Below are 20,282 nucleotides of genomic sequence, written 5' to 3'. Positions count from 1 at the left end.
GCTTGTGAAATGTAATGTTTGAAATGGTGCTTTGAGAATTTGCAGATTATGACTTGCATAGTGACTCTTTCCAGCTCCCTGGGAAATGAGCTGTTGACATTCCTTTGGGTCATCATCTAAGATAAGAGGGCAGCCACAAGGATTTAGCAGATAAATTCATCCAAAAAGACTTTATCCATTTCACTACAACTTGGGAAACATTAATGTCAAATAGCATCATTAATATAACCCATGAGCTGTTCAAAGTGAGCCATATATTTTTTTAAAAATCAAATGACCAGAGTAGTAACTTCTTTAAGATTTTAAAATGCAATTCATTATTTACATATTTCTGTAGCTTACACCAATCTTTCTTCAAAAGTCTCTAAGACAAAATTGGGATCTTTTGCCACAAAGGATTTACCCTGTAAATTCTAATAAATTTTGTTCCTGATTTGTCATAAACAGTAGAATAGATTTTTTTTTTCTGATTAAAGGGAAAGAGCAATACTTGGGGCTGTTTTTTTTTAACTTGGGGGTGTTTTTAACAGACAACTTCTTTAATACACTGAAGTAGATTTTTTTCCCCAATGCCTGATTAGATGGGAACTGACAAGACAAGAAATACATATCAGTAGAGGCAATTATAGTATAAATAAAGAGAAAAAACTTTTTGACTTGAACTAGAGTGATACTATATTGACTGAATGTGCAGCAGAGGTTCCCACAATGCACTCTGAAAACCTAGGCTAACAAACACCCTGCTGCGTTGAACCCCCCCTCCCCAAAAGACAAAAGGACAATGAAACAGAAAGCTTACCACCGGTAGCTTTCCAAACGACAAACTAGGCAAACTATACATCTCCACCACTCCAATTTTGTCAGAATGCTAATGAGCTTGCTCTGATCTTTACTCGGCTTCCCGTGTTTTCTACATCTTCAAGGACCACATGGCGCTAGCAAAATAAAGACAACTAAATGAGAATTTCGAATGCTTTTTGTGTAAGGACCTGGTGCCTTTCAGCTGATGTGCTCGTTGAATATTCTCAACTTGAAAGAGTACAACAGGGGGTTGGGTATGAACTTTTTAGCGAGGGGAAATTTGTACAAAAGTAAATTAGTGTGAGGAGGAAAATATGAGAGAAATTTCTGATTAATTTCCACTCCATAATATCAATGACACCTTCAGCCCCACTCATACTCTTCTAACAAGAGATGCTGATAAAAGATGAATGATTCTGTGCTGCTCATGGTGAATGTTTAGTGGTTTTTTAATAGCAGTCTTCTACATAAAAGGCACCAGGAAGTACTCTGCGTTAGCAGTTGAGATCACTAGTTAATAGGATGATGTCTTTTAGCTTTTGTCACAAGATTATGAGAAAGGATGGGTTTCTGGTCTGCTCATGGCAGAGTTTGGAGTGCTTCTTGAACACAAGTACTAAAATGCAGGTTTCTCACCATTGTTTATCATATAGAGCAAAAGCCTTTTAATGCAACACCTTTTCATTTTTATTTTAACCAGATTATTTTTCTCACTGATCTCTCATCTTCCCCTCTAACTGCACTAGCCACAAAATGTTCTCCTTTGGAATAAATGCATGATGATATACATGTAGGTAGGTTCACAATCAAAAACAAATCCTTGAATGTGAGATATCTTTGTGAAAAATCATATTGACTGTAATATGCTTCAAGGTAATTAGTTTAAATTATGTATTGTATGTCCAAAAGAAAGCATTCAGTCTAAAGCCAGCCTTCTTTTTAAAAATGGATGGATGGATGGATGGATGGATGGATGGATGGATGACAGATAAACTAGTCACTACAAGTCTTATTAAATACATTGAGAATAGCATATGGCATCCTCTTTTTATTAGTAGAAGTATATATATATATATGTTTAAAAGTACTCAGTTTCAGCACAAATAATGTATTGTGTGACAGTTGAGCATTTTTTCCAGTTTTTGAGGACATCCTGTTAAATATTTCATTCTGTAAGCAGTTTCATTCATGTTATTAATAAATTTCTAACCACACAATAAACACTATTTTAGTGTTTAGTCATTTAGTCTGCAGCCAAGTTATAAAGTTGCACAAGTAACTGGTTCTTAAGTCTGCTAAGGCCTAGTTCCTTTGTCAAGGCCAAATTAGGTTACATATAGGAGCTAAAATGATTGCAATGGAAAGACCACCTCTGCTCCAGTATCTCCTACATGTCCTCCAGGCAAAATTAGAAATCAGTTTTATGTGCATAGACCTAATCTACCCATGTCTGCCTTACTCTCCGTAGTTCATCAAAAGCGGGTTTTGGCTATTACCTTTGTTAGTAGGTACAGTGGGAAGGGTACAGAGATATGAGTACTCGATAAGCACTATCCAACTTGGAGCTCTCCTCCTCCAGGGTTCTGAAAAGTCAAATCCTAGGTCTCTTCAAAAGGAAAGGCATTGTCTTTAATTTGGAAGCTGTGGTTAGAGATGAGCATCAGGCTTATTCTAGATCAGTATGTTTTATATATCTTTTTTTTTTTCAAATTGTTTTTCTTTGTTCTCACCTACCCTAAATTTTTGGTTACAGAACAGGAATAATGAAGTTTATATCTTCTGCTGAACTTCACACATTAATATCCCTGAGATTTTGGGAAAGTACACACACACACACACACACACACACACACGTTCTTCTCTGAAGATATTCCTGTTGCATGATGAGGCATGATTCCTGTTGTAGCAGTCCCTCATGTCAGTTCCTAGGGCCTCCAGCCCTCCTTCAGAAGCAGCTTTTTAGGATGACCCTGTAAGGTGAAGTACAATGGAAATGTGGGAAAACCCTGTTCTGAGAGCCTTATGTCATTGGCAGAAGTTAGATTCCAAGTTGTAATAAGCTAGTATTTGATTAACTTTGGGGCTATGAAAAGAAGCATGAATCCTGTACCATATTATTTTAGCTTCAGTAGAACCATTATCTTTTTCATTAGTCTTCCACGTTAAAAAAAAATCCCATATATAAAATGTTAACATGTTAAATGAAAGTTAGGCAACATCTTTTTTCCTTTTCTCCATTCATGGACAGTTTTGTTTTAATACAAGAAATTTTCAAAGAGGCAGTTTCTCATAGTCTGCTGTAGGGAGGACTGACTTTCGGGTTCATTTCTTGATGTGTCCTACTGTGCAACTAAAATGTGCATCATGAAATAATACTGTAACAATCAGATTTTTTCTAGCAATTTGTGTAGTAGGGAAGGCATTAGGTAGCAGAACATTTACTTAATTATTTTTTGTTTTCAGAGAGTTTGCTCTCCCTTTGAATCTTCCATTCTGATCTAAGTTTTTCATACCCAAACATACTATATACATATAATATATGAAGTTCAATGAATAGAATTGTCCCATTTGTCAATATAGTGTTTGTTGTTTCCTAAAAACTAATGCTATAGGTTTTATCTTTGTCTTGGTTGTTCTTTTACTTTATTACAGTTCACTGTTTGGTTTGAATAATAGGAAGTGGCAAGAATACAGCTTAACAGAGGAAGAGTTCAAGCAATCAGTATCATGGGTTATGTCTACTCTGTCTCATGTATAATACAATTCTTTGGAATAAGTAAAATTTTACCAAGAAGTCTTTCTCCAGATGGCAGAACCAGTGGCTCAGGCTGATTTATTTTGGATTCTTCTGATGACTAAGTTACAGAACATGTGAAATAATACTCTATTTTGGAATAAAGTCTGGTTTCCAACAATCCAATTGTTGAACGTTTAACACACCAACGGCAAAAAGAGACGCAATTGTTTTATTGAAAGGAAAAGGCATAAGGATACATAAATCTGGATGACTGAATACTTTCACTTTTAGGACTCTATTCATCTCTTTGCTAGGACAGAGATTTCTTCATTCTCGTGGTAACCACTGTTTGATGGACAGAAAATGTAGCTGTTTAGCAAATAAGGAAGGAATTTCAAGATATTCTGAAACTGCAGTGTTTTCAATAATTTCCTCTTCTTTCTCAGTCTCAGGGAAGATCATTACACCAATTAAGCCCAAGAATTATGACTTAAATTAATAATAGAACTAAATTCATTTATTTAATGAATACAAGTGTGACGGTAAGTCCAAATGCTGGGACAGACCAAGTCTGTTTAAAGGTAAAGACCTTTTCACATTCAGCTTCTGGCGACTACATGGACACATCCATCTAGCTTTCTTATCAACAATTCAGAAATGGTTTCCACTGTCTCCTTCTGGGATGTTTTTTCAAATTCTAATCCATAGCCCTAGGATTTTTGGTGGTCTCCCAACCAAATATTAACCTTTTAAAATCCCAGTCTACTTGAGGAGTAGGATTTCCAGTGAAGATGTATGAAATTGCAAAGGTTGATAGTGATTATTCCATCATTCCACCTGTCCATATTTACAGTATGTAAAGAGAACAAGTTTATCTGAAGTCTCCCACAAATTACTGTTGCTTTAATATATTTTTGTTTGGGAAATATATATTCTGAATTAGCAGTGTAATTGCATCTTACGTATGAACTACATGCAGAAGTTTTAGACCAATGAACTTACAAGACAAAATAGACTAATTGTATTCACCTGGAATGTATTCAGATATTTCTCTTATTCTGGTTTTCCTTTGTATTACGAATCACTGGAGACTCCTTAGCACTTTGCATTATACTTAATGTCTGTATTTCACCATTTTAAAATATTTATTTACTAATTCATTGTTGCATTTACATCTTGTTATAATCAACATTGACTCCTGACAGTTTAGATCCTGGTCCTGTAGTCACTAAGAGTTTTTATTAGAAACATGGCATATTGTTGTCATCAGTGATGCAAGTTAGAACATTTTCAGGAGTATATTAGCCTAAAGGAGAATATGTGTCCTTTTATACAGTTCCTTCAAAGATTCCTTAATTTAATTTTACTTTCAGATAGCCAATTTAGCAACACATTGCTCTGTAGACTTACTCATATAAATCACTAACAGACAGCACCACTTGTATTCATAGATTCAACAGGTCAAATAATTCTACCTCATTACTTGGGAAGGGTGGATTGGCAGAGAAAAATTCACCCTCTAATAAATTGACCCTATAACTTCATGTCTTCATTAGTTGGATTAAATTTAAAATTCAGGTGCACAGAGTCATAAGCTGACTAAGCATAGTTCCAAATTCTACATTTTCTTTCAAATTGACATTATTGCTGTTATAATTAATTAAATAAATACATTTGGACACCCCCTGACTCCCAGCAAGTCTTATTCTAGAAGAGTTGACTGTGATGCCATTATATATCATTATGGTCATTATGGCGTAATGGCAGGATGTCTTATCAGTCAGTTGTAGAACTGAATAGATATAAACCAGTGTGTTTCTGTATTATACATCTTTAATGTTAAACAATGGCCTAACTTTTAACATTTTCCTGTTCTACCAAGAAGGCAGCAGGATAGTGGCCTACCTAGTATAGTTAACACCCAGAGTAGATCATTTTTTAACAACCCCTCCTTCATTGCGGAGAGCCAGTTTGGTATAGTGGTTAAGGAAGAGACCAGAAACCAGGAGTCTGTGAATTTTAGTCCCACCTTAGGCACAAAGCCAGCTAAATGAACTTGAGCCAGTCACTTCTCTCCTCCCTAGGAAGGAGGAATTGGCAAGCTACTTCTGAAAAATGATACCAAGGAAACTGCAAGTCAAAACTGACTTGAAGGCACACATTTTTTTCCTCTAGCATTGCTGTGCTGTCACTAACCAACAAAGAGCTGATCAGTGCATGGGCAGCAGCAATCCAACTCCACGGCTGCCATTAGCCTTCTTGTGTCTTTGGCAGCACCACCACCCAATACCACCCCCCTCACTCCTCCCTCAGTATGCATCTGTAGCTCTAGGATTTTATTGACACAACCCACAACATTTTGTATATGATACTCTATGTTTCTTTCATTTTGATATGTTTTTCTGGAATCACAAACGTTTGTCTACATGTAAAGCATGTTTACTATTGATCCTCTGCGATCTCTGAGTTTTTGCCTGCTTTGATGTACCTGAGCCACCATGTAGAATAAAGCAGCTGGAATGTCTGTTGCAGTGATTCCATCCTGAACACTTTTAATAATTCTAACCTAATTCTCAGGTTTGCTTTAAACCTGATTAAAGCATTCCTGGCTCTTGTCTGTGGAAAGCTCAAGAACTAGACAGAGCAGGACATCTGGGAGTTAGGTAATATTATACCCATTTCCTAGTTCCTTGGGTCTTTAATCCATCTACAGTCATTCTTGCCCTTTCAGATTTCCTTGGATTTTGCTACCCTAGCCCTTACAAGCAATATCAATATTCTTCTGAAATCTCACAATTTATATAGCAGTCTTTTTAGAGACATTACTATTTGAAAGCCACACCTCATTCAAATGAAGCTGTAAAAATGTATTAGGTATTTCTAAAAAGAGATGACTATGATAGAATTATGTCCGGGTTTCATTTATATCAATTATGCAGCCAAAAATCCTGGCAAAATGCATCTGTTCCATCGAACCAAATATGTAAAGATCTCTAATACTGTAAATCATCAAAAAGCATAAAAGCTCAGGAGTAGATGTGTATAGTTAGGTAAATGACACTTCTATCACTTCTGTTTTCTATATTTTCTGACATTAGAAAGTTTATTTTTACATTGAAATTCTTTCCAAATAGTAAATAAAACAGAATGGAACAGAGTAGAATAGAATGACTTTAAAAATTGCCTAATGAGTTCATATACATTTAAGTGTTGTGAATTTAAGTTTATTTTTCAAAAATAGTATGAATTCCTCATTTTTCCAGCTAATCAGTTGGGTTCTTTTTTTCTCAACCATGGAAATATATGCAAATAATTCTAGCTGGTTGTAGAGTAGACATAGCATACAGTAAATTTTAGAAAGATATGACCTAGTTCCTAGTAGGAACCCCTAGTTGCTACCTTGCAACAAGGCTGTACAAATCCTTCCAAATATGTGCTTTGGAATGTGTAGGAACACATACAAAGGACTTCTTTTCAAATCATTAAAGCAGCTGCATCTTTTTTCAGCTCATTTAACTGCTTTTGAAGCCGTTCCTGGCTAACACCACATACAGTTATGTAAACAGCCACTTCATTTTGCTGGAGTAAATTTATTTATTTATTTATTAAACAAATTTATATAGCCACCCAACTCACACACAGTGACTCTGAGCAATTTGCAGGATTAAAATCCAAATACAAAAAATCCCACTAAATCCGCACCCCCCACAGCAGCAACAAACACTCGAACTAACCACTTGATCAGCTCCATAAATACTACATGTACTTTGGCTATCAAAATCCTTCCCAATAGCTCAGTCTTCTAGAAGGAATTATACAAGCTCTAGAGCAATCCTATAATGGACAAGGTTGAGTGAAAACTGGTAAAATCCAACTCTGTACAACAACTGAATGATGGAATGCTGCTGCGACAGCAGGCAGAGGAACCCAACTATGAGGGGTTCTTCCCAAAACACATGCATCAAATGTGTGCCTTGTAATTATATAATTTATATTCCTCTGCAAATTCTTGATCTTTTATTAATACTATTCGTATGTTGCTAGGAAAGGTACTACAATTTGATTTTCTCCTATGGAAAAATTGGCTTTTATGCCATGTTGTGACAGTGAATTTCACACTAATCATGTAATATGGACTTCTTTGTATCAGCTTTCTTTTACTGAAAATCTTAAGTAAATAATGAATTAAGAAAAACGTACATTTGCTATTCTTTCTTAAGTCCATTTATTCTGTATTCAAGACCATTATTCTGCAAACCTCACAGGTAATGAGTTGTTCCCTATCTAAGACTATACTAAAGTTAAGTTATTCTAATCCAGACACAGTTTCTGATTTTAAAACTATAATACAGTAGAATCTCAAGCGTTTAATAGGCTTGAGCAATAAACTTTCTCTTTTTAATTGTTTCAGAGTAATGTGAAGTCCAAATTCTGCAGATTGGCCTCTTGATTATCTGAAGATTCATAATTTTCTGCAAATAGTGAATTCATTACAATTACTGTACAAAATTTATTAAAATGTTGAAACTACTATGTGAACACTGACAGCCTCTGACAAATACTATGAGTATCTACAAATTCTGTGATGCATTCATTCTCCTAAAATTGATTGTGAGCATTCAGTGATAGGTCAGTCATATATAATACACGCACACACACTGCACCCTTTAGAATTTTTCAGTTTGAGAACCTGTTTCTATGGTAATAAGTGTATACAGTAATACCATCAAATAGGGGAAGCATGTAATACTGTTTGGTTTCTAAAATACATGCCACTCATGGAACAGAATTCAATGTAGAGAACAGAATTTTCCCCCATTTTCTTCCATCCCCATCAGCCGTTCTTGAGAATGGGGGAGGCATCTGGCATATGAGTTGGAAGACTACAAATGAAAGGAGGGATCAGCAATTCCTCTGTATGAGTGGAAGGGTATTCTGTTTGCACACGATCCCCTTGCCATCTTAACATTACAGATACAAGGTTCAGAGTGAGTAAAATATTAAATGATCACCACTCTAGGACTCATATAAAATGATTTCTATAAATCTGTATTTTTCTTATAATGCCATTTCAAGGGGAAAGGGTTGGAAACTGATAGAAACTTTTAAAAAAAAATCTTTGGAGGATTGTAAATCACTTAGGAAAATAGTTACATACATTTCAATTTAAAAGATTTTTTAAAAATATATTACTCTCATTCCCCAGCTTGTCTTGACAGATTTATGATCATATAATGTGTAGAGAAATTACTGTGCTCACTTATTTATGCAACGAACTAGTCCTGTCTCTACATTTTGCTGCTTTTCTTGAACTAGCTACTCAAAGCAATATTCGTAATTTGCTGCAATACTTCTTTCCCCCTTTGCATAGGCAATCTAGTCAGTCTAGGTCAATCTATACTTAGTTTAACTTTAGCAGACTTAAGATAGTCTGCTCTTTTCTGTGATTATGTTACATTCATCATTATTTCCTCCCTCCCTCCCTTCCTTCCTTGTATTTTTAATGGGAAATAATGGCACATAGATACATATAAATACTTGACTCAGCATAGCATTTTTAAATGCTTATTTTCTGTTTCAGATAACTGATTACTGGTTATTAAAATAATTAAATTGACATGTTTTATAAAGCTCTGTTCTCATGAATCAGCAAAAGAAGTGATGTGTATATTCATTTCTGTTTTCATCAGAGGTTGCAGCACAAATGTCTTCACAAGACTTCAGATGAACAAAAGCCTTTTTAATCAATGAGTAAAAACAATAGCTTTGGTCATGAAATTGACCAAAAGGGGTAAAGCAGTTTGAAAGAATGTTAACTCCCACATTCTGGATTGCTGAACAGCATTATAGAATTAACTTTATTGCAACCTTTATTGAACATGAATTCAGTAAGAAACAAAGCTTCCCGAATAATTTAGAATTTCTGAAAGTACTAATAACTGAGGCATTACCCTATTACCATGTTGGAACTGTGATTTTGAGTATGAAATAAGTATATAATGCTTCCTAATTAAGAAGACAATATACTGGATGTAAAGAAGTTAAAACGCTAATTTTCAAATCAGATGACCGTACAGTAATAAATAAGTTAACAGTCAGGAAAATGCCCTCACTATGAAACCCATAAATCAAGACCAAAAAAATTCTTTTTCACAGCACTTCATACAGAATTTCCAGTAAAGTAATCATCATTGTTCAAATGAAAAAAAAAGTTTTAATAACAGCAAATACTATTACTTAAGTTTCATATTTCATCTCAGGATACCTGGCTGGTTAGATTATACTGTAAAGCTGATCATTTGATTTTCTATTTATGTTGAAATATCCATCAAAATATTTTGAAAAAAAAAACCAGGCATTTCAAATGCAATTGTTTTTAGCACAAAGGACTTCAGGGCCTTTTCCAAAGTGGGCTGGGTGACCCTTTGATGAAATGGCCCAAGTGTAATTATGATTAAAGAAAGAAACTGCCTTCTGCGAGATAGTTTACCAGGTGAGGTTAGGCAAGATAAGATGAATTCCGGCCTTTTTTAGGACACTGGCCATCTTCATTTTGAGCTACATTGTAAAGTGCTTTTTTCTGAGATTAAGTATTGTGGCAGAAGCTGAAACTGCCTTTTTCCCCTAACTGTGCCAGAATACAACCTCCTTTTCTTTTTGTACTAACAAGACTGCTTTACCACTACAGCCCACTCTCAGTAATTAAATCAATTCTTTGTACTTACCGTATTCTCCTCTAGTGACGGTACTAGATCTGATTATGTGCTTCATGCATATTCAGAGAACGGCACTGACAGCTCTTTAATGAGCTCTTACTTAATCAGTATGAACAATGTTCATCTTGTTCTTTTTTTCCCCTTCATACATTAGAGCAACGAACAGTTAGGAGGGGGAAAAAATGAAACATCCAGCATTCATTTGAAAAATATATTGTACTTTGAAAAGTGTCTAAGCTGGGGAAGTTGCATTCTGCCCTTTAAAAGTCTGATGGACAAATTGGATTACTAGTATTGGATTAAATAACAAATGGTTAGAGGAGAAATGAGAGAGCTCGCTGTGATCACAGGCTTTTAATATTTTTTTCCTATTTATAGAGCTGAAGGGGTCTTTAACCAGTTATTAAAGTCAGGATTAATTTGTAATGGTCTAACTTGCTAGTTTAAAAGGGGGGTCCTGTTTCTAGACGGAACAAACACAAAAAAGTAATGTAGATGCTATGTTGTAAAAACTAGACAGAAAGCTCACATTTTATATTCAAAGGCTGTTTTTTGCATTCCAATCATTTCATCTCATTTAACAATAATGAGTTTGCAACCAAATGCTGAATCAGTTTCAATATGTTTTGCTCATAATTTAAATACTAAACATAATGGTGATTCTTTGAAAGCAGCATAGACAGCACCCTTATTTATGTACGTATTTACAGAATGATCTAAATGGGCTTTTTACCCTGCCACACAAAAACTTAATTGAGTTCTACCTAGATTTACAGAAGTAGATTCTGAACAACCTTTGCTGGAAAAGCCTCTATTTTATTGAGAAGCTGCAAAAGAAGCTGCAAAGAATAGGTTTAAATTATATCATTGTTATGTAGATCTGTTTTGCCAAGTTCTATGCATATGCTCAGTGTATAATCTCCTTAAATTTGAGTTTTAAAATATCTTTAACCATGCAGAACTGCAATATTTTGGGGAAAAAGAATTGAAATCCATGGCCAATAAAACCCTAACTGCTCTTAATATTGCACGCATGTGTCATTTCAGTGATCAAAAAGGCCTTCGTCAGAGCCACAATTGGCCTTTTTCCAAATGCCAAGGTTTCTCTCAGCTTTTTCTTTTTATTCTTTCTTCTTTTGTTGTTACCCAAAAGGATTTGTGCCTATTACAACCTGTATCACATGACCAGTGTCAGGGCATCATATGGTCTAAGGCGAACACAAAAAACAGTGAATCTGAAAAGCAACCGAAAATGTTATAAAAAGACGCAGGGTCTCTTTAAAAGGTCCATATTTCACACCATTGAAACACTGGAATTTCTCTGTAGCTCTAGCTGTATGCTGTCTTAGCTCTTGATATTAAAAGGTTTGCCCTTTCCTAACACAATGGCTTTTAGAATTACACAATGTTACCCGAAGGAGAAACTGTCCTAATTTGCACTCCTGATCCAAAGTTTAAGTATTTGTTGCTGTGTTTCCCTGTAAAAAAAACAATAATCATAAAAATCTCAGGACAGCTGGTGGATCAGAAACACACATCTTTTTATGAATTTTATTCCTGCGATTTGAATAATTCCCTATGGTTTGAATTCTATAGTGCATCCATATAAGGTTTGGAAAACCTAGCAGTGATCCTGAGAGCACTGTTACCTGGACTGGAAGGTATGGCATGAGACAGCGCAGGGGACGGTGCTCCATTTCCTCTGACATTGTACAGGAGCTTCTGCAGGAGAACGCCAACCAGCTTCCCTTTAGCTGCACTTCACAGAGCAAGGAGATGCAGTATTCCCCTGCTTTCTTTTGTGCCATGTTTCATTCACTCCATGTGACTGCATCAGGCAAGAGTGAGATTCCAGTGAAGGGAAAGGATGTTGGCAGGCAACATGTGGGTGTATTTTTTTCTTAAACAAATGTATTTTTCTCTTGCCTAAATACAGAAACTCCTGTGAACAACCTAGCTTCTGGCACCAAGCTAGAAGTTCTTGACAGAGTCTCCTATAAAAACATGCTAATTATTTATATTGTTCTAAAGCAAAACCATTCATTCTAATCTCTTTCACCTATTTCCCTCTTCTTCTAATAGTTCACGCTCTTCAATCTCCCTCATCCCCAGGGTCCTTATCTTATCCTTCCACGTGCTTCTTTGAACCGTATTCTCCCTACTTCTGGTTGACCTTGCTCTACCAATACTTCTCTTCTTCAACACAGAATAAATGCTCTCTCCTTTGGCTTCTTTCCTGTTCTATCTAGACATTCCAGTATCTCACCCATTCCATTAAAATCATTCATTACCAATTCTCCCTCTCCAGCCACAGCTTAATTTCTCTTCTGTTCTTAGGCTCTAGAATTTTGTGACATCCTAGTGGTACTGTTAAAATCGTTTTCTTTTTGCCAGTGCCCCTCTTAGTTTGTCTTCCTCCAGTCTAGCTTCCATCCCTCCCACTTTATTGAAACTCTCTTTACAATATCCCTGGTCACCTCCTCAGTAAAATATCTAAGGGGGTCTGTTTGGTCTTCATGCTTCCTGATGTCTTACGATTAATTCCTTTCTCTTGTGAATTTATCGTCAGATAGCTTTTCTCTCTTTCTAACTGTTTAACCAATTCCAGTGTTTCTGGGAGAGAGGAAGCTTTACAGCTGCTTTCCCTCTCATTGTTGGGAACCCTCCGGCCCATTACTCTTCACCCTGATTTCACTGAATCTCATTGCTTTCTGCCCAAAATGATCTACAGCTCTATCACTCTTATTCCATTTTCTCCTACCACCAATTCTCTCTTGCATTTTTTTAAAATCACAATTTAAAACTAAGAATATTCAAGACCAACATTTTTCCTTTCAAGTAATCCTTCTCTCAAACACTCACTTCATTAATACCAATTGTTCTCCTTGTTGCCAAGGCTATGTATCTTGGCTTATCTCATTCTTCTCTCCCTCTTTTTCTCTCTTGTTTTGTGCCTCACATTCAATCCATTGCGAAGTCAACATCAGTCTGATGTCCACAGAACCGTCATGTCTGTCTAGTCTCTTTGTGTCAATTCCTATGCCTAGGAAGTACTTTCTAAAACACCTCAACAGTCCTTCATATCTGGATGGCACCTACGCTGGAGAAGGTCTCATTTTCTCTGAGACAAGTTAAGTGAAATAGAAGTAACTTGTATTTAGCCTTTCCTCTATTGCCTTTCCATTCTTCTACTGTCTATTTCAGAAAGGGTGTCCTTCCGGTGCAAGAATCTGTCATGTGTGCTGTATAAAATGCAGTACAGACTGATGGCCCTGTATCCTTACTGTGAATGGACAGTCACTCACGCCCTGGTTATCTCCCATATAGACTACTGCAATGCGCTCTACATGGGGCTACCCTTGAAGAATATCCGGAAGCTTCAGCTGGTCCAGAATGCAGCCGTGCAGGCTATTTTTGGTGCCCCTAGGTCGGCACATATAACACCGTTGCTGTGCGAGCTACACTGGGTGCCAGTTTGCTTCCAGGTCCAATTCAAGGTGTTGGTTATTACCTTTAAAGCCCTACATGGCATGGGGCCAGGTTACCTGAGGGACCGTCTCATCCCCATTACATCGGCCCACCCCACCCAATCATCCAGAGAGGGCATGCTGCGGACCCCATCCATAAGAGAATTTCATCTGGCGGGGTCCAGGAAACGGGCCTTCTCTGTAGTGGCCCCCGCCCTCTGGAATATCTTGCCCCCAGAGGTGAGGCAGGCCCCCTCATTCCTGACCTTCCGGAAGGCCCTGAAGACCTGGTTCTGCCGTCTCGCCTGGGGCGGGAAAGCGAATAACCATTCTTGGGGGTGGCTCGCACCCTAGAGTCCCTCCCACCAGCCTGGATTTTATACCTTTCTTGGATTCTATTTATTTACTGTATTTTATTATAATTGTTTTATGAGATTTTAATGTTTATATTTTGTGCTTGATTTTACTGTAAACCGCCCAGAGTCCCTCTTTTGGGGGAGATGGGCGGTGGCTAAATTTGATCAATAAATAAATGGGTGTTTGGTCTTTCCCTGTTTGTGGAGTAGAAGCTGTGAATTCCTCAACAGGAAATTTCCCAGTTTTTGTTCCATAAGGAAAGGGGAGAGGAATATGCTTCAGATCACAAAATATTCACTAATAACAAATTGTCAAAAGTGTGCCACAAACCAGTTCTTGCCCATGGTATTTCTATATTGTTAACCAGGGAATTAGTCAAATTACTGACATTATAAAGAAGCAAGGCATTCTATCCAGTCCTTTCTAATACCTTGGAACCTTTTTTTCCTTAAGCAATTTGGGCCCATTATCATGTTGTGTATGTGTGTGTGTGTGCATGTGCGTGTATTTAAACTCAGTGAAGCCTTATTCAGCTGGATGGCACCATGTAGTCTCCTTACCCTTACATCACACAGGGCTGAAAATATATTTGAGAGGGCTGAATTCCTCTTCTTGCTTACAGTCTATCATGGCTGTTTTGAGATTCTTCTGGGTTTGTTTGTTGTGTTTTTCCCATTTCTGTATCAAAATATTTGAAGTGCATCAAAGGGAAGGAGTAATATGCACAAGTGCATGTGTGCAGCATACAGTAATCATATGGCTCTACTACTATAAGGATGATGTAACGATTTTAGGACAATTTATAAACATCAGCATATTAACATTTGCATTAAATGTGAAAGGTGGTAGAGTCATTGGTAAAAGAAAAAGAGAAAGTACCTAGAATTTCTAATATCTTTTGATCACAAGCACAACCATAATTTTCACCACATGAATTTTAAATGTAGCATGAATATTTAAGGAAATGTTCCATCATTTAAAGCATGATTATGGAAATGGCAGTTATTACCACAAATGAGGGGCTGTAAGCAGCAAGCTCTGGACACCTATTATTTTTACTGCTAATCTGCTAATAAGAAAATAGCTTTATTACAGTTTCAGAGCAACAAAGGCTAACCTGCTACACCTGTTGCAGTCAGTGTCCAAAGTTTGGTGGGCACCATCATTCCACAGGCTGAATGAATTCTGAGAATATTCCAAATCTTGGCAAATTTTCTGCATTTCCAAAACGCAGTTATGATTACGGAAACTCATATATGAGTATCAGACATTCATGCCCCTGTCTTTGTTTTCTGAACAGAAACCACCAGCACACGCTTTTTATTAAATTGAACTCTTTATTCATTTTAATTAGAGCTTATAATTAACTTACCAGAGAATAAATCATGGTTTTGAAATGTATGCAAAAGAAAAGTCCTTGTAACAATTTCACATAGGCCTTTTGTAGTTTCATCCTTGTGCAAAATGAAAGTGTAAGTACAGTATGACATCCACTTTCTTCATGTATCTTGTTAGAGTTTCGGTTTACAGTATTGTATAAATGTTGTATTGTACATTATTATATAGTATTGCATTTCCTTACAGTCAAGGGAGAGATCTGTTGATGGATTACATTGGAAATGTTGAGTTCCAGATGTCTAGATTAAAAGCTTCTGACAAATCAATCTTGTTGTAATGTTGCAACTAAGAATTTGAGCTAAAACTCCCCATTTTAACTCATTAGATGTCCTTAGGCAAGCTACTTTTCCCTGGACCATAATCTCATGTTCAATGTGTGGATAAATATGTTAGTTTATACATAGCATGCCCTGATGTTGTCCAGTGGAGGAGGATAGATTGTGGCAGAGGTGATTTGTTTTTAATCATTATTTTATTTTGGCATTCAGTGGTCACAGCAGGCAGGGCATGATGCAGAGATACCATGCTGGGAGCCAGATGTTGCACGGTTTTCCTGGGGGTGGAATTGGGATGCAGGATAAAAAGTGATAAGAGTCATTTTTCAATTATTTGGCAATTTACAACTGAATTTCAACAGTAAAATCTCTAAGAAGTCTAGCGGTCACAGAAAACAGTTTTGTGGGCTTTATGTTGTCCATTGTTGACAGAACTCAGTGGGATTTGCTTTTATCTGTTTGGTTTGATTTGATTTTTAAAGCCTTTGAATACAGATGTATAAGATTTATGCGGCTTGTGTCTCATTGAAAATAGCTGAATTCTTAATTTGAAGAAGCAGATCCAGAATCAATAAAGAGGCTTATTGGTGCTTATGTCAGTTAGCATTAGAAGTCCTTATACTGGTTCACTGTAGTAGATGCATTACAAAGATGGTCTCCATTGTAGAAACCCTTCAAATTATATTATACATCATGCATAAAAAGCCTATGAGAAATAATAATCTAAGTATCTTGATAACATCTTTGGTTATATAAAGTTACTCATCTTTTTCATTTGCACCACCCATCATTTGAAACAGAAAAGCAGCAAACTAAGAAAGCTTAATCACAGGAAGATAGAGGTTCTCTGACAATCAAAAGTCTGTTTAAGTATCAGAATGTTAACTGTACTAAACAAGATTGTACTGTCCTTGCAAAGCTCACAACTTGATAGTGTTCCTGGCGTATTCAGATTCATACCATGGATAAATTCCTGGAATTGGTTGAGTAAACCTTGGATAACTCAGCCAAGCCTAATGCGTGAATCCTGTCAGGGCCAGCTCCAGAACAATGCTGAGTCAATGTATTCCAAACTCCAGTTCTTTACTGCTTTCACCATAGAGACAGAATCTTTTCAGACTAAAGCTACTCTAACTGACCTAAGGGTAAATAACCTGGGAGACTCTAGGGCGGAGCTACCTTGAACCTCTTAGCTTTCCCAGCAACAGTCTCCAGACTGTGACTCCTCTTATCTGCCTAGAATGCGCTCCCTCCTTCCTTGCTTGGATACAATCCAAAAAACGATAGAATGATCTCAATTTGAATCCAGGGCAAGCCATCTAACATCACAGCGATCCAAATATATGCCCCAACCACAGATGCTGAAGAAGCTGAAGTAGAGCAGTTCTATGAGGATCTGCAACACCTACTGGACAACACGCCTAAAAGAGATGTTATTTTCATCACGGGAGACTGGAATGCTAAGATGGGCAGTCAAATGACACCTCGAATTACAGGTAAGCATGGCCTGGGAGAACAAAACGAAGCAGGACATAGGCTGATAGTATTTTGCCAAGACAACTCACTCTGCATAACAAACACTCTCTTCCAACAACGTAAGAGACAGCTTTATACATGGACTTCACCAGATGGACAACACCGAAATCAGATTGACTACATCCTTTGCAGCCAAAGGTGGCGGACATCTATACAGTCGGTAAAAACAAGACCTGGAGCTGACTGTAGTTCAGATCGCGAACTTCTTATTGCACAATTTAGGATCAGACTAAAGAGATTAGGGAAGACCCACAGATCAGCTAGATATGAACTCACTAATATTCCTAAGGAATATGCAGTGGAGGTGAAGAATCGATTTAAGGGACTGGACTTAGTAGGTAGGGTCCTGGAAGAACTCTGGACAGAAGTTCGCAACATTGTTCAGGAGGCGGCAACAAAATACATCCCAAAGAAAGAGAAAACCAAGAAGGCAAAATGGCTGTCTGCTGAGACACTAGAAGTAGCCCAAGAAAGAAGGAAAGCAAAAGGCAACAGTGATAGGGGGAGATATGCCCAATTCAATGCAAAATTCCAGAGGTTAGCCAGAAGAGATAAGGAATTATCTTTAAACAAGCAATGCGTGGAAGTGGAAGAAGACAATAGAATTGGAAGGACAAGAGACCTCTTCCAGAAAATTAGAAACATCGGAGGTAAATTGCAGGCAAAAATGGGTATGATCAAAAAGAAAGATGGCAAGGACCTAACAGAAGAAGAAGAGATCAAGAAAAGGTGGCAAGAATATACAGAAGACCTGTATAGGAAGGAAAACAATATCAGGGATAGCTTTGATGGTGTGGTCAGTGAGCTAGAGCCAGACATCCTGAAGAGTGAGGTTGAATGGGCCTTAAGAAGCATTGCTAATAACAAGGCAGTAGGAGATGATGGCATCCCAGCTGAACTGTTCAAAATCTTGCAAGATGATGCTGTCAAGGTAATGCATGCTATATGCCAGCAAATTTGGAAAACACAAGAATGGCCATCAGATTGGAAAAAATCAACTTATATCCCCATACCAAAAAAGGGGAACACTAAAGAATGTTCAAACTATCGAACAGTGGCACTCATTTCACATGCCAGTAAGGTAATGCTCAAGATCCTACAAGGGAAACTTCAGCAATTCATGGAGCGAGAATTGCCAGATGTACAAGCTGGGTTTAGAAAAGGCAGAGGAACTAGGGACCAAATTGCCAATATCCGCTGGATAATGGAAAAGCCAGGGAGTTTCAGAAAAACATCTATTTCTGTTTTATTGACTATTCTAAAGCCTTTGACTGTGTGGACCATAACAAATTGTGGCAAGTTCTTAGCAGTATGGGGATACGAAGTCATCTTGTATGCCTCCTGAAGAATCTGTATAATGACCAAGTAGCAACAGTAAGAACAGACCACGAAACAACGGACTGGTTTAAGATTGGGAAAGGATTATGGCAGGGCTGTATACTCTCACCCTACCTATTCAACTTGTACGCAGAACACATCATGCGACATGCTGGGCTTGAGGAATCCAAGGCTGGAGTTAAAATCGCTGGAAGAAACATTAACAATCTCAGATATGCAGATGATACCACTTTGATGGCTGAAAGTGAAGAGGAACTGAGGAGCCTTATGATGAAGGTGAAAGAAGAAAGTGCAAAAGCTGGCTTGCAGCTAAACCTCAAAAAAACCAAGATTATGGCAACCAGCTTGATTGATAACTGGCAAATAGAGAGAGAAAACGTAGAGGCAGTGAAAGACTATGTATTTCTAGGTGCGAAGATTACTGCAGATGCTGACTGCAGTCAGGAAATCAGAAGACGCTTAATCCTTGGGAGAAGAGCAATGACAAATCTTGATAAAATAGTTAAGAGCAGAGACATCACACTGACAACAAAGGTCCGCATAGTTAAAGCAATGGTGTTCCCCATAGTAACATATGGCTGCGAGAGCTGGACCATAAGGAAGGCTGAGCGAAGGAAGAGCGATGCTTTGGAACTGTGGTGTTGGAGGAAAATTCTGAGTGCCTTGGACTGCAAGAAGATCAAACCAGTCCATCCTCCAGGAAATAAAGCCAGACTGCTCACTTGCGGGAATGATATTAAAGGCAAAACTGAAATACTTTGGCCACATAATGAGAAGACGGGACACTCTGGAGAAGATGCTGATGCTAGGGAGAGTGGAGGGCAAAAGGAAGAGGGGCCAACCAAGGGCAAGGTGGATGGATGATATTCTAGAGGTGACGGACTTGTCCCTGGGGGAGCTGGGGGTGTTGACGACCGACAGGAAGCTCTGGCGTGGGCTGGTCCATGAAGTCACAAAGAGTCGGAAGCGACTAAACGAATAAACAACAACCTTCCTGGGAATCAGCAGCAGCACTGAAATCCACCACATCACCCCCTCCTTCAGAAACACATTCCATCACAAATCCTCCCCGTTTCTAGAAATGTCCAGTGTGACTGTGATGATGCCTCCTTTAGTGATATTCCATTTGGAGCACTGTATTGAATTCTGCAAAATGTATTGACAAAGGCCATTCTAAGGAACATGTGACTGCCTTGTTTCAATAACTTTATAGGCCACTGGAATATAGTTTTAAATGCTGATTATGATCAAAGAACCGATATGGCCAAACTGCTTAGAAATCCACGTTCTCTAATAATACACCTATTCTATTTTAATATCCTTGGAAGATGCTCCTTCTGTAATCAGAGAGTCATTTTTGGTGCTATACATTACTTCGGATTCCAAGGGAAAGGGGTGCTTTGGGTGTATGTACCATATGTACATGTGTAACACCTGTTGGCAACTCCTTAAACAAATTATCTCTTCCCAGTGGTTGTGGAAGGAAGCCATGTGATTCCAGGAAAAGGCAGAGGTGCTTCACAGAGTTGTGGACACATGCTACTTGAGCACCTCCAAAGCACCATTCCCCCTCAAATCCAAAGTGCTGCACAGCCCTTCTAATCTGAAAGGAAAGCAATAGAGGGACAAATCAATAATTGCCTGAAATTCCTTGTCA

The 20,282-nt window shown here is 37.7% G+C and overlaps 1 protein-coding gene across 4 annotated transcripts in view; it reads left to right on the top strand.

Annotated features, from left to right (window-relative positions):
• The window catches only part of EHBP1 (EH domain binding protein 1), a 267,597-nt gene that overhangs the window by 233,193 nt on the left and 14,122 nt on the right, over positions 1–20,282 (top strand). The window lies entirely within an intron of this gene.

This window comes from Candoia aspera, chromosome 1 (genome assembly GCF_035149785.1).
Source record: "Candoia aspera isolate rCanAsp1 chromosome 1, rCanAsp1.hap2, whole genome shotgun sequence".
NCBI classification, from domain to species: Eukaryota; Metazoa; Chordata; class Lepidosauria; order Squamata; family Boidae; genus Candoia; species Candoia aspera.
The sequence above is the reverse complement of the archived record's forward strand: the minus strand, read 5'-3'. Positions and strand labels throughout refer to the sequence as shown.